The 13,999-nt window shown below is 42.4% G+C and overlaps 1 long non-coding RNA gene across 1 annotated transcript; it reads right to left on the reverse strand.

The window, feature by feature from the left end:
• Positions 1–7,466: 7,466 nt before the first annotated feature.
• On the reverse strand, positions 7,467–12,529 carry LOC140600326 (uncharacterized). The gene is made up of 2 exons (XR_012003586.1): positions 11,478–12,529; positions 7,467–9,797 (listed from the first exon to the last, which is right to left on the reverse strand). It is a non-coding gene; the product is annotated as an uncharacterized lncRNA (long non-coding RNA).
• Positions 12,530–13,999: the final 1,470 nt, after the last annotated feature.

A 13,999-nucleotide genomic window follows, 5' to 3' on the forward strand; every position in this document is an offset into this window, starting at 1 on the left:
TTGGGAAATCCAGAATATCTCTACCAAGATGTAGAAATGGCTTAGGTTTCTGATTACAGTTCAGTATGAATGGAGATTTTTCTCTATCAAGCTTGGAATTCAATTTTTCTTTCTGAGTAGAGGTTTGTGCTAAGCTACAGTTCTGAGAATGTCGAGCACAGGCCCTGCCCCTCAGCATCCTATGTCTGAGGACCCTGGAGAAGGACAACCTCTGGACAGGGTCTGGAATTTGAGGGGCTGGGGTGTCTCAGAGGCCCTGGTAGGGAAGAAGTGGTCCAAGGAAGTTTTTTGACCCCAGATGAATTGCGTGGTTTCTCTCTATCTTGTAGAAGTCCCCATAAGTTGGTACTATTTGAAGTCTGATTGTGTTCAAATGAACCCCCCCCACCCACCAAAAAAAAAGCCCAGAGTTTTTTCTTATGGATGATTTCTTGGTCAAGTATGTGAATAGTCTCCTAGATTTAGAGCACTTAACTTCCTTTTCAGACTTTAGTAATGTAATTTTGGAAAAATATATTTAATAAAATAGTTTAGAGGAGAAGATCTAGCTGGCCAATTGAACTCGGGATTTGTACTAAGAAAGACCAGGAGTACTTTCATTTTTGATATTAATTTTAAAAAGTTAAGGCCCGAGTTTCCTTTTGCCTAAATCAGGGAGCACCCTAGGATTCCTATGCTTACTGTATTTCCTGATTCTCCCAATTCCTAAATTCTCAAAATATCCCAAATTGTCCAAACCCTGCATTCTCTATATCTCTTCATTGACTTGGTCTTCTGGTTGGTGTCCTCAGCTGCCCAAGCAGCCCTTCCGGTGCTTTCTAAGGAGCATCTCCAGCTTCTATTTAAGGAGAAAAACACTATTTGAGGAAATTCCGCTCTAGAAAGCTCCAAATTATGCTTGCTTGATATATATGTATAATAAGTATGTCAATTCCTTCGTCTCACCTTTACTAACACTGGGTATTAAAATTTATTTATTTATTTAGATTTTATTTATTTATTCATGAGCGACACAGAGAGAGAGAGAGAGAGCGTGCGAGAACGAGAGAGAGGCAGAGACACAGGCTCCATGCAGGGAGCCTGACGTGGGACTCAATCCCGGGTCTCCAGCATCAGGCCCTGGGCTGAAGGCGGCACTAAACCGCTGAGCCACCCGGGCTGCCCTAAAATTTTTTTAAAAAGCAATTTGCCAGGGGGTGCCTCGCTGACTCAGTCAGTAGAGATGTGACTCTTGATCTTGGGGTCGTGAGTTTGAGCCCCATGTGCGCATAGAGTTTACTTAGAAAAAAAAAACAGTTTGCCAATCTGATGAATAAAAATGGTATTTCATCATTGCAAAAATTTGTATTTCTTTGTATCATTAAGCAGTTTTTTAAAAAGTGTCTTTTTTGGCATTTTGTCTTTCTTCTTAGTAAATTGCCTGTTTTCTTCATACATGTTTCCTTGAATGCCCATCATTTTCTGAAAGATTGGTAAATAGTGGTTGATATAATTTTGAGTCTTGCTTTCAGATATTGTATCTTGATTTTAGGGAAAATTTCTAGATTAATGCTCCCAGTCTATAGCAGGCAAAGCTCTTTGCCCTCTATGAAGTTCACATATGCTGGGTACCAGTTTAATCCCAGACGATCTTTCAGGAAATTTAATTTACAATATGCTGATGGCCTCTTGGGAGTTTTAAGCTTCATCCCACACTTTTACACAATTACTGGATCATTTAAGGTTTATTTTTCCCCTCTACTTGCCAAGTGAATCATATTTCCTTCATCTTCTTACGTTTACAAATGTCCTGTGTTTCTCAAAATTCTTCTCCTGGTCTGGTGTCTTTCATTTTGAGACTTGTCACTAGGGAAGGGAACTAAGAGCATTGGAATGCTCTGTAAATCCTGCCAGCCTGTTGCTTTCCATCTTCACCTTCCAGAGGTTTGTGGGCGGATAGCTGAAGATGTCAGTAGCTGCAGGAATGTCCCAGGCCATCAGCTGCAAGTTACAGACACTATGCATGTGGCTTGCCAGAGACTGAAAGATACCATGCTGGCCCTCTTTCAGATTTGGCCGAAAGCTTGTCTTTTGGGACGCCTGGGTAGCTCAGCGGTTGAGCATCTGCCTTTGGCTCCATGTGTGATCCCACGGTCCCAGGATAGAGTCCCACATTGGGCTTCCTGCATGGAGCCTGCTTCTCCCTCTGCCTATGTCTCTGCTTGCCTCTCTCTCTCTGCGTCTCTCATGAATGAATGAATGAATGAATGAGTAAATAAATAAAATCTTTTTAAAAAAAGCTTGTCTTTCTTCTCTTATTTTTCTTAATTGATTTATTAATCAGTCCCACCAAGCCCTCCCCCAACTCTATCATGTGTACGTTAAGCAAAAATGCTTTATTTTTAGCTTATATTTTGAAATAATTCCAGATTTACATAAACATTGCAAGAATAGTACAAGAATTCCCTTTACCTAGATTCCCCAAACCTAAATATTTTTAGTGTAAAAAATGTTTTATAAAATAAAATATAGTTATACTTAAATAAAATGTTTAACTGAAATGTCTTTATATTTAATTTCTACATACTTTTTGTTCCTGAACAGTTTGACACACTATACATATATGATGATGCCCCTTTACTCCTAAATAAGTGTACATCCTAAAAAGCAAGGTTTTTCTCTTACATAAGCATAGTGCTATTATACAAATCAGGAAAGTTATATTATATCCTAATAATAATAATTATTATTCTGATCAAGAGTCTATTTGAATTTTATCAAGTATCTATATTGTCATTTATCACCAAACCAAAAAAAAATTAGGGTAAAAGTGTTTTTTTTTTGTTTTTTTTTGTTTTTTTTAGGGTAAAAGTGTTTTGATTGATCATCTAGATGAGTGGTTTTCCAAAGCTAGGATTTTATTTAAAATCAAAATATAGGGACGCCTGGGTAGCTCAGTGGTTGGGCATCTGCCTTTGCCCCAGGGCGTGATCCTGAGTCACGGGATCGAGTTCCATGTTGGGCTCCCTGCGTGGAGCCTGCTTCTCCTTCTCCATCTGGCTGTGTCTCTGCCTCTGTCTCTCTCTGTGTGTCTCTCGCTAATAAATAAATAAAATCTTAAAAAAATAAAATAAAATCAAAATATAAGTGGTGCCTGGCTGGCTCAGTTGGAAGAACATGTGACTCTTGATCTCAGGGTCATGAGTTCTAGCCTTACATTGGGCATAGAGATTACTTACAAATGAAATCTTTAAGTAAATAAATACATAAAATAAAAAATATTTTTAAAAATTAAAAATAAAAACTATAAACACATTCGGATATGTAACATTAAATTTTAACACACTGTGGGTGCATGAGTGGCTCAGTGAGTTAAGCATCTAACTCTTGATTTTGGCTCAGGTCATGATCTCAGGGTCATGGGCTCGAACCCTGAGGTGGGCTCTGCACTCAGTAGGGAGTGTGCTAGAGATGCTCTCTCTTCCTCTCCTGCCCTTCCCCCTACTTGTGCACATTCTCTCAAATAAACAAATCTTTAAAAAAATATATATATATAGTTTTAGAGATTGTATTTATTTATTCATGACAGATAAAGAGAGGCAGAGACATAGGCAGAGGGAGAAGTAGGCTCCTTTTGGGGAGCCTGATGTGGAACTCGATCCCAGGACCCCGGGATCATGACCTGAACCAAAGGCAGAGGCACTCAACCACTAAGCCACCCAGATGCACCCCTCCCCCGGCCATTTTTTTTTAACACACACTGGAGAGTATTAATATGTTAACATGTGTGGTTTTTGTTTTGTTTTGTTTTTCAATATTTTATTTATTTATTCCAGAGAGAGGGAGAGAGAGTGAGAAGGAGCGATGGGGGGGGGGGTGGTGGTGGTGGTGGAGAGGCAGAGAGGGAGAAGCAGAGCAGAGAGCCTGATGTGGGGGTGGAGCCCAGGACTCCTGAGATCATGACCTGAGCTTAAGGCAGCCACTTAACCAACTGAGCCACCGAGCTCCCCATTAACATGTGTTTTTGTTAATTGTACAAAAGTATAAGTACTTTACATTTAAACCTATAAAATAAAATAATGCTTTTATCTGTTTTCCTTTTTGTTGGTGTTGGTCACCTTCCACATTTGCTTTATTTTTTTTTTCCACATTTGCTTTATTTTTTTTTAATTTTTTTAATTTTTATTTTTTTCCACATTTGCTTTATAATGATAGCAAATATGTCTATGTAATAATGATAGCAAATCTGTCTATATATCTATATATTTATACACACACATATATACATAAATACATGTATACATATATTATTACAAATATTACTGTGCACACATAGTTTTTGCTCTTAGATCCATTCCTTGCCCTTTTTTGCTCTGATCTGTTTCATAGGAAATACTTTTATTTCCCAAGTCTCCTTTGCTAGTTGGCTTTCTGAGAGATTTGGCCAATGGGATGCACTGGTGAAAGATTGGAGGGCAAGAGAAAGGAAGGAACTAAGGTGCTTCTTCCTCTCTATCTCTGACTCAGGTGGCTTCTCTCTCATGGCTCTGGCCCAACAACTGTCCTTGTAGGGTTTCACTATGGATGGCTTCAACTTCTGGACTGTGGCCATAACACCTCCTCTCATTGTCCCTTAAACTCTAAGAATAACAGAGGCTTCCTGCTCTGGCTAATCTTTAGGTTGCCTCATTCCCCCCTGTTTGACTTCTCAACTCTTCCATTGTCTATGTAACCAATTCCTAATATTAAATTCCCTCTGTTTGAACTACCCAAAGTATGGAACCACAAAAGACCCTGAATGGCCAGAGCAATCTTGAAAAAGAAAAGCAAAGCTGGGGCACCTACATGGCTCAGGTGGTTAAGCATCTGCCTGTGGCTTAGTCCTGGGATGGAGTCCCACATTGAACTCCCTACTCAGTGGAGAGTCTGCTTCTCCCTCTGCGCCTCACCCAGCTCATGTTCTCTCCCTCTCTCATTTTCTGTCTCAAATAAATAAATAAATAAAATCTTAAAAAAAAAAAAAAAAAGCTTGGAGGCATCACAATTTCAGACTTCAAGCTATATTACAAAGCCATAGTCATCAGGGCAGTATGGTGCTGGCACAAAAACAGACCTATAGATCAATAGAACAAAACAGAAAACCTAGGGCAGCCTGGTGGCTCAGTGGTTTAGCACCACCTTCAGCCCAGGGCGTGATCCTGGAGACTTGGAATCGAGTCCCACCTCGGGCTCCCTGCATGGAGCCTGCTTCTCCCTTTGCCTGTGTCTCTGCCTCTCTTTCTATGTGTGTCTCTCATGAATAAATAAATATAATCTTTTTTAAAAAAATAGAAAACCTAGAAATGGACCCACAACTATATTGTCAACTAATCATCAACAAAGTAGGAAAGAATATCCAACAGAAAAAAAGACAGTCTCTTCAATAAATGGTGCTGAGAAAACTGGACAGCCACATGCGGAAGAATGAAACTGGACAATTTTCTTACACCATACACAAAAATAAATTCAAAATGGATGAAAGACATAAATGTGAGACAGGAAACCATCAAAATACTAGAGAACACAGGCAGCAACCTCTTTGACCTCAACTGTAGCAAGTTCTTACTAGACATGTCTCTGCAAGCAAGGGAAACAAAAGCAAAAATGAACTATTGGAACTTTATCAAGACAAAAAGCTTCTGCACACCAAAGGAAACGACAAAACTAAAAGGTTTCCCATGGAATGGGAGAAGATATTTGCAAATGACATATCTGATAAAGGGTTAGTATCCAAAATCTGTTAAAAAAAAACTTATCAAACTCAACAAACAAAAAACAAATAATCCAGTTTAAAAATGGGCAGAAGACATGAATAGACATTTTTCCAAAGAAGACATACAGAGGCCAACAGACACATGAAAAGATGCTCAACATCACACGTCATCAAGAAAATATAAATCAAAACCACAATGAGGGGCATCTGGGTGGCTCAGTTGGTTGAGTGTCTGCCTTCACCTCAGGTCATGATCCCAGGGTCCTGAGGTTGAACTCTGTGTTAGACTCTCTGCTCAGCAGAGAGCCTACTTCTACCCTCTCCCTCTGCTATTTCCCCTGCTTGTGCTCTTTCTTTCTCTGTCAAATAAATAAAATCTTTTTTAAAAAAGTCATGATGAGATACCACCTCACACCTGTCAGAATGGCTAAAATTAACACAGGAAACAACTAATGTTGGCAAGGATGTGGAGCAAGGGAAACCCTCTTACAGTGCTGGTGAGAATGCAAATAGGTACAGCCACTCTGGAAAACCATATGGAGGTTCCTCAAAAAGTTAAAAATAGAACTACTGTATGATCCAGCAATTGCACTACTAGGTATTTACCCAAAGGGTACAAAAATAGTGATTCAAAGGGGCATTGAATGTTTGTTTGTACTAGCATTTTGTACTAGCATTATCAACAATAACAAAATTTTGGAAAGAGACCAAATGTCCATCAACTAATGAATGGATAAAGGAGATGTGGTATATATACCCAATGGAATATTACTTGGCCATCAAAAAAGAATGAAATCTTGCCATTTGCAATGATGTGGATGGAGCTAGAATGTATTATATTAAATGAAATAAGTCAGTCAGAGGAAGATAAATACCATATGATTTCACTCATATGTAGAACTAAGAAATAAGGCAGATGAACATAGGGGAGGGGAAAAAAAGGGAAGGGAGGCAAACCATAAAAGACTCTTAACTATAGAGAACAAACTGAGGATTGCTGAAGGAGAGGTTGGTGGGGCATAGGCTAAATGGATGACAGCTATTAAGGAGGGCACTTGTGATGAGCACTGGGTGTTATATGTTGGTGATGAATCACTAAATTCTACACCGATACCAATATTACACTGTATATTAACTAATTAGAATTAAAATAAAAACTTAGGGATCCATGGGTGGCTCAGCGGTTTGGCGCCTTTCTTTGGCCCAGGGTGCGATCCTGGAGTCCCGGGATCGAGTCCCACGTCGGGCTCCCAGCATGGAGCCTGCTTCTCCCTCCTCCTGTGTCTCTGCCTCTCTTTCTCTCTATGTCTATCATAAATAAATAAATACATCTAAAAAATAAAAAATAAAAAAAAGAAAAGAAAAGAAAAACTTAAAACAAATGAAATACCCAAAGTCGTTTTTGTTTTCTTGATTCAACCCTGACTGATGATATGGGGTAATATATTTTTTTAAATGTCCTTTCTCAAATAACTTCAGAAACAACTGCCTTAGATAATTGCCTCAATCCTTCATTTTACTTTGTGTGTCCATTCATTTACTCTTCCACTCATACGCTGTATATTGAGCTCCTACTGGGTGTCAGGTGTCAGGTGCAAAGGATACAAAAGAGAATATAGCAGCAACGACAATAACTAACATATACCGAATAGTTACTATATATATTTAAGTGCTTTATCATTATCATCTTGTATTAGTTCTCTAATTCTGTGTAAAAAAATCACCATAAGACACAATGGTTTAAACAGTGAACATTTATTATCACATTTTCTCAGGGTAAGGAACTCTGGAGGGCTTTACAGTTTCGTTCTGGTTTAGGTAACCTCTCAGGAGGTTTCTGTCAGGATATCAGCAGGGACTGTAGACATCTGAAGTCTTGCCGGTGAATGGAAGATCCACCTTCAAGACGACGCCCTCACAGGCTGTTGGCAGGAGGTCTCAGCTCCTCACTACGTGGGCCTCTCCAACGGTTGATTGAGTGTCCTCACAAGAAGGCAGCTGACTTTCCCCGGAGCAAGTGACCCAAAGGATAATACCTTTTATGTCCTCATCTCAAAGACATCCCTTCTGCCATATTCTGTTAGTTGTTTAGCTCACTCACAGTCAAGGGAAGAGAACTTCAGCCCCATATCTTGAAGGGAAGAGTGCTGAAGAATTTGCAGACGTATTTTGAAGCCACCACACATCTCATCTAATTCTTATAACCACCATAATTTTGCAACAATCCCATTTTGTACCTGAGGAAACTGAGATACAGATAATTAAGACATTTATCCAAGGTCCCACAAGCTAGCAAGTGATGGAGTTGGAATTCCATTGTAGATTAACTCTAGAACTTGCATTTTTAAAAAGATTTTATTTTTCATATCACACACACACACACACACACACACACACACATTGAGAGAGAGAGAGAGAGAGAGAGACAGAAGCAGAGGGAGAAGCTCCATGCAGGGAGCCCAATGCAGGACTCGATCTCGGGTCTCCAGGATCACGCCCTGGGCCGAAGGGGATGCTAAACCGCTGAGCCAACCTGGCTGCCCCTCATTTTGTCTTTCTTGATCACCCTTGAATCCCCAATATCTGGCTCACAGTAGGCACTCAATCAATATTTGTTAAATGATTAAGTAAATACATAAAAAGGGGAGTATGTTACTCAGTTAAGGAGGTGTGGGATGCTACAGGCAGAAGAGTGGTCATAAATTATAGAGTTGAATATTTTTATAATTATAGAGTGTCTAGATGGCTCAGTTGGAAGAGCATGTGACTCTTGATCTCAGGGTGTGAGTCTGAGCCTTATGTTGGCTGTAGAGATTACTTAAAATAAATAAGTAAATAAATTTTAAAGAAGCCTTTCTAAGTAAAAGAAAAACCTTCCATCCCCCTCCCCCCAAAAGATTTGCTGCACTTTATTCTCATGCCTCAAACTCATCAGCAAAACGAAAACTGCATTAGCAGGGACAGGTTTAAGATAGTTCGGCCAAGGGAAGAGTAAGTCCAACGCTCCTCCTTGAGCTGTTCTTTCCCAGCTGTGGTTCCTCCTGGGCGGCCCCTGGCCTGGAAAGGCCTGAAGTAGCTGTCACCACTCACTTCGTGGCCGCTTTCATAGCAGACTTGGTGACTTTGCCACCAGTCGCTGTTTTTTTCTCCACAGCCTTGAGGACCCCAACAGCCACTGTCCGCCTCATGTCACACACAGTGAAGCGACCAAGGTAGGGGTACCCTGAGAAGCTTTCCACACACATGAGCTTTTGTGGAATCATCTGAACAATGGCTGAGTCCCCAGACTTCAGGGCTTTGAGATTGTCTTCCAGCTTCTTGCCTCAACACCGGTCAATCTTCTCCCTGAGGTCAGCAAACTTGCAGGCAATGTGGGCTGTGTGGCCATCCTGAACTGGTGACCAGCTGCAATGCTGCCGGGGCGGCTGGGAATGATCACCTGGGAGATGAAGCTCCCCATCTCTGAGGGCAGGTCATCCTTGCTGTCTCCTGCCACGCAGCCCACCTGATGTCCTTCACTGACACATTCTTCACATTGAAGCCCACGTTGTCACCGGACAGGGCCTCAGCCAGGGCCTCATGGTGCATCTTGACAGACTTGGGACTTTTTTTTTTTTAAGATTTTATTTATTTGTTCATGAGAGACAGAGACCTAGGCAGAGGGAGGAGAAGCAGGCTCCATGCAGGGAGCCCGATGTGGGACTCGATCCCGGGACCGTGGGATCACGCCCTGAGCCGAAGGCAGCCGCTCAATCGCTGAGCCACCCAGGTGTCCCCAGACTTGACTTTCATAGTGATGTTGCAGGAGGCAAAGGTCACCACCATGCCTGGCTTGAGAAAGCATGTTTCTGCCTGGCCCACGGACACGGTGCCGATGCCCCCAATCTTGCATACATTCTGCAGAGGCAGCCACAGGGGCTTGTCCACAGGGCAGGCGAGGCCATGATGGAGTCCAGGGCTTCTAGCAGTGTCATGGCTACCACATCTCCTTTCTTCCTGGTGATCTTCCAGCCTCTGAAGCAGGACATCTTGGTGCTGGGCTCTATCACGTTGTCCCCATGCCAGCCTGAGGTGGGCACAAAGGCAACAGTCTTAGAGTGGTAACTAATCTTGATTGAGGCCTTCACCTCCTCCCAGATCTCCTCAAAGCATGCACTACGGTCAGGTGGCCCCCTGATGTCCATCTTATTGCCTACCATGATGAGCTGCTTCACACCCAGTGTATAGGCCAGCGGTACATGCTCACAGGTCTGCCCATTTTTGGAGATATGTGTTTTCTAAATTTATTTATTCATTTGAGAGAGAGAGAGCGCGAGAGAGTGAGAGAGAAAGAGGGCAGGTGGGGGAGGAGCAGAGGGAGAGAGAGAGAGAGAGAGAGGCTCTGCTCCGTGCAGAGTCCCACTCGGGGCTCAATCTCACAACCCTGAGATTAGGACCTGAGCCGAAACCAAGAGTCAGCCGCTTAACTGACAGTGCCAACCATGTGTCCCCCATTCTTGGAGGTATTAATAACATTCCTTCAGAAACCTGCAATATTATTTTTCCATGTTCATGTCTTTAAAAAAAACCCAACAACAGTTCTATGGGGTGGAGGTGGGAGGGCAAACACAGTGATATTTACTTTGGAAACACATACATGAAAATTACTTTTATTTTACACGCTGAGAGTAGAAATATGACCCCTATTCAATGTAAGATTTGCACTAAAGTTGAAAATGGACAAGACATTGGCATTCCCATCTATTATAACTGGGCCAGAGCTTCAATCACCAGCTGAAAAAATAAATGCAGGGTCAGCAGGCATTTGCCCTCTGCACCCTGAGTGCATTCCACAGTGAAAACCATGTGCAAATCACCTAAAGATCTAATGCCTCTGGATTTACAATTCATGCAAAGCCATACAATTAATACAAGGTAGAGTGAGCCACAGCAGGGTGTCCTTGAAAATGATGCCCATTGTAGAATGGCCCAGGGGACAGGAGAATCATATCTGGGCCAAAAGAAACTACATTTCTTGCCTTTTCATCTCCAGTGTTCAGGGAACTAGGGCGACTAACAGGGGGATGGCTTTGCTGGAGGTGGGATGGAGCAGCCCCATGGCCAGGGTTTGCAGCAGCGGCCTGGCTTTAACAAGTTGCACAACAGGGACACGTGGAGGGCAGTGGAGACATCTGTTGGGTTGTTGCTCAGAGTGGGGGGAGATCCACCCTGTGGGGCCCTGCGCTATAAGGAAGCCTCAGGGAGAGCAAACCTGGGTGCAACCAGACGCCTCTGCATCTATCTCTATAATAGAAGTGAGACTGAAAATGAACAAGGTGTTCTGCTTGGTTTAGGGATTATACAGAGGCATAAGCCACATCCCCATAATTTTCCCAACCACGCCTGCTTCTCTTTTATCTGATTTTGGACTCCTGATGGGAGAAAGCAGCAGAGATGGTCGTTACTTCAGGTATCCAGTAAAAGCCCACGTTTGTCGGCCATGCTACCTTCTTTTGGTTCTTTGAATGTGTCATGCTTTGTTTTCTGGTTTCTATGGTTGTGTATCAAACCACCCCAAATTTGGTGGTATAAAGCCATAACCATCTCATTATGCTCACAAACTCTGCGGGGGAGGAATGTGGGTCCGGGGCAGTGGAGAGGTCTTGTCTCTGCTCCATGGTGCTTGGGCCCTTAGCTGGGAACTCAAATGTTGGGAGTGACGTGACTATCACTAGCTGTGATAATTTGAAGGTTCTAGCACTCGTACCTGGTGCCTGGCTGGTATGATGCAAAGGCTGGTCTCAGCTGGGACTACTGACTGGAACACCCACGATGGCCTCTCCAAGTGGTCTGGTCTTCTCATAGTGTGGCTGCTACCTTCCAAAAGGGATCATCTCGAGAGCAAGCATTTCAAGAGAACTAGGTGGAAATTGCAGGGCCTTTTTTGACCCAGAAGGCGGGCAGTGTCACTTCGGTCGCATTCTATTGGTTACAAGAGAGATACTAAATTAAGGGCTTCCGCAGTCATCCTCGCCAGCCAGTTACGATCTGCTCCCCATGCACAGGCACGTGACCCTTCACCCTGTCCTTCTGGGCCACAGCTAATTCATCAGGGAGGGCTGCCAATCTTCATGCTAACTGATGACTTTCCCTCTGTTGTCTGCTGCCACAGGTTCTGCTAGGTTTGAGGGGAGGCAGGTGAAACACTGCAGATGTGTATTCACAGGATAATAACGGAGGAGCATCAGCAGGAAAGGCACAGAGCCCTGCAGCCGAGGGCTTCTGAACAACTCTGAGCCCAGAACCACCCTCTACCTGAGCCACAGGAAGCCTGGGATGATTCCTTTTGGATTAATGACTTATGATCACTACTTACAATAAATCCCTTTAGTTTAGCTAATGTTAGTGAATCTCAATTCCTTAACACCAAATGAGTCTAAACTAAAGTGATGTGAAGTTCTAAAACGCCACTCAGCCCACGACCATCCTTGGACGAAAATCGCCCAGACTGAGGGTATGAGCACCAACAGCCTGGCGGACTTAAAGTTAGTCCCCTCAAGATACTTTCAACCAGAAGATCTTTTCCTAAGACAGGCATCGTCCTAGTTCCTAACACTCAACTTGTAATACCCTGTGATACCTGCAGGTATCAACAGCTGCTGGGTGTTAGGAACAGAGTAGGTGCCTCCCTGGGCAGGAAGACTGACACCGAGTCTCAGTCTATAAATTCCTCCTGCTAAGAAGCACTATCAATATCCATTTATCCAGCAAATACATACTGAGTGCCTACTATATCTATGTACCAGAATTTGAATGGTTTCCACTTTTTTTTTTTTTTTTTTTTTGGTTTCCACTTTATTATGTGTGAATCCAACTTTTGTGGGTTGGTCTTGGAATCCAATTATTTTTTAAAACAGAGCTTTGTTTCGTTTTGCTTTGTTTTGTTTTTTAAGATTCTATTTATTCATGAGAGACACAGAGACAGAGGCAGAGACATAGGCAGAGGGAGAAGGAGGCTCACCTGCCGGGAGCCTGATGTGAGACTTGATCTCAGGACCCCGGGATCACAACCCAAGCCGAAGGCAGATGCTCAACCACTGAGTCACCCAGGTGACCCTATAACACAGTTTTAAAGAAAACTTCGTTCTACATCCCTCCACCCCAATTGCCTTTCAATTAATATTTGGCCTACCCGGATGCAAAACTGAGGATTGCTTCAAAGAACGCAGAGCAGCACAGTGAATGCCTCACTTGAGAAAAAGCTGTAGGCTTTCGGTATTGCTTCCTCACTAATGTGGGGAAGGGGCCAAGACCCTGAGAGGCATTGCATGCAGCTGTGTGTAAGGTGTCCACAGAAAAGCAAACAGTGCAATAACAGTGGAACATGTTTAAGGAACATGAAACAGGTTGTGGAGACACATGGGAAGTCTCTGAAATGAGTCATTGGTGATTTACATAACTGAAGAGTTATCTGATTTAGATACTCTTTAGGTGGGTTTTGTCAAGCTTCTATATTGAGTGATATTTGCACTCAAAAATTAAATTCATCCAAATAAAGACTGTGAAAGAAAAACCATGAGGTTTTCATCTAGGGAAAAATTGTCTAGAAGAGTAATTCTTTACTTTTTGAGTTTGAGAGTGCCAAAAAACAAACAAAAAACAAACAAACAAACAAAAAAACCCACCTTTATTTTCATTATGATTTCAGAAATAACATGCTCAATTCAAAAAATTTAGACATGATAGAAAAGTGTTCATTCATTCAATACACATTTATTTAGTATCTACTATGTGTAATACTCTAGGCAGTAAAAGTTGAACAGTGAGCATAAAAAAAACAGTCTGCTATAAACTCACCTTCCAGAGGAAGCATTTTTAATAGTTTGCTGCAGTCTGTTCTAACCTATACCTAAGTTTGTGGTCCCTGGCTTTCCAGCCGAGGGTCCCAGGTCAGGAAGCACTGCTCTGGAGGTCTTAGATGACATGCTGGCTGCACAGACTTGAGCCTCTGTGCTACATGCTACCAAGAATCAAGAACATGCAGGACGACCCTTGACAAGGGTCAGCTATTTCCCTGGCATGTGTCTTTGTAATGGGAACTATTTTCAGGGGAGCAGGTACAAAAGCAAGGAGAGACAAACATATTTCCTGTTGGCCAATTTATCAGGTGTTAGGGAATAGGAAAATATCCTATTTCAGATCTAAGGCAGCCGACAGGCATCTGATAGGTTGGTATGGTGGAGCTTCATTAGTACTCAGTAAAGACTGACTGTTGAAACCAGCATGCCA

Source organism: Canis lupus, chromosome 11 (genome assembly GCF_048164855.1).
Source record: "Canis lupus baileyi chromosome 11, mCanLup2.hap1, whole genome shotgun sequence".
Taxonomy (NCBI): Eukaryota; Metazoa; Chordata; class Mammalia; order Carnivora; family Canidae; genus Canis; species Canis lupus.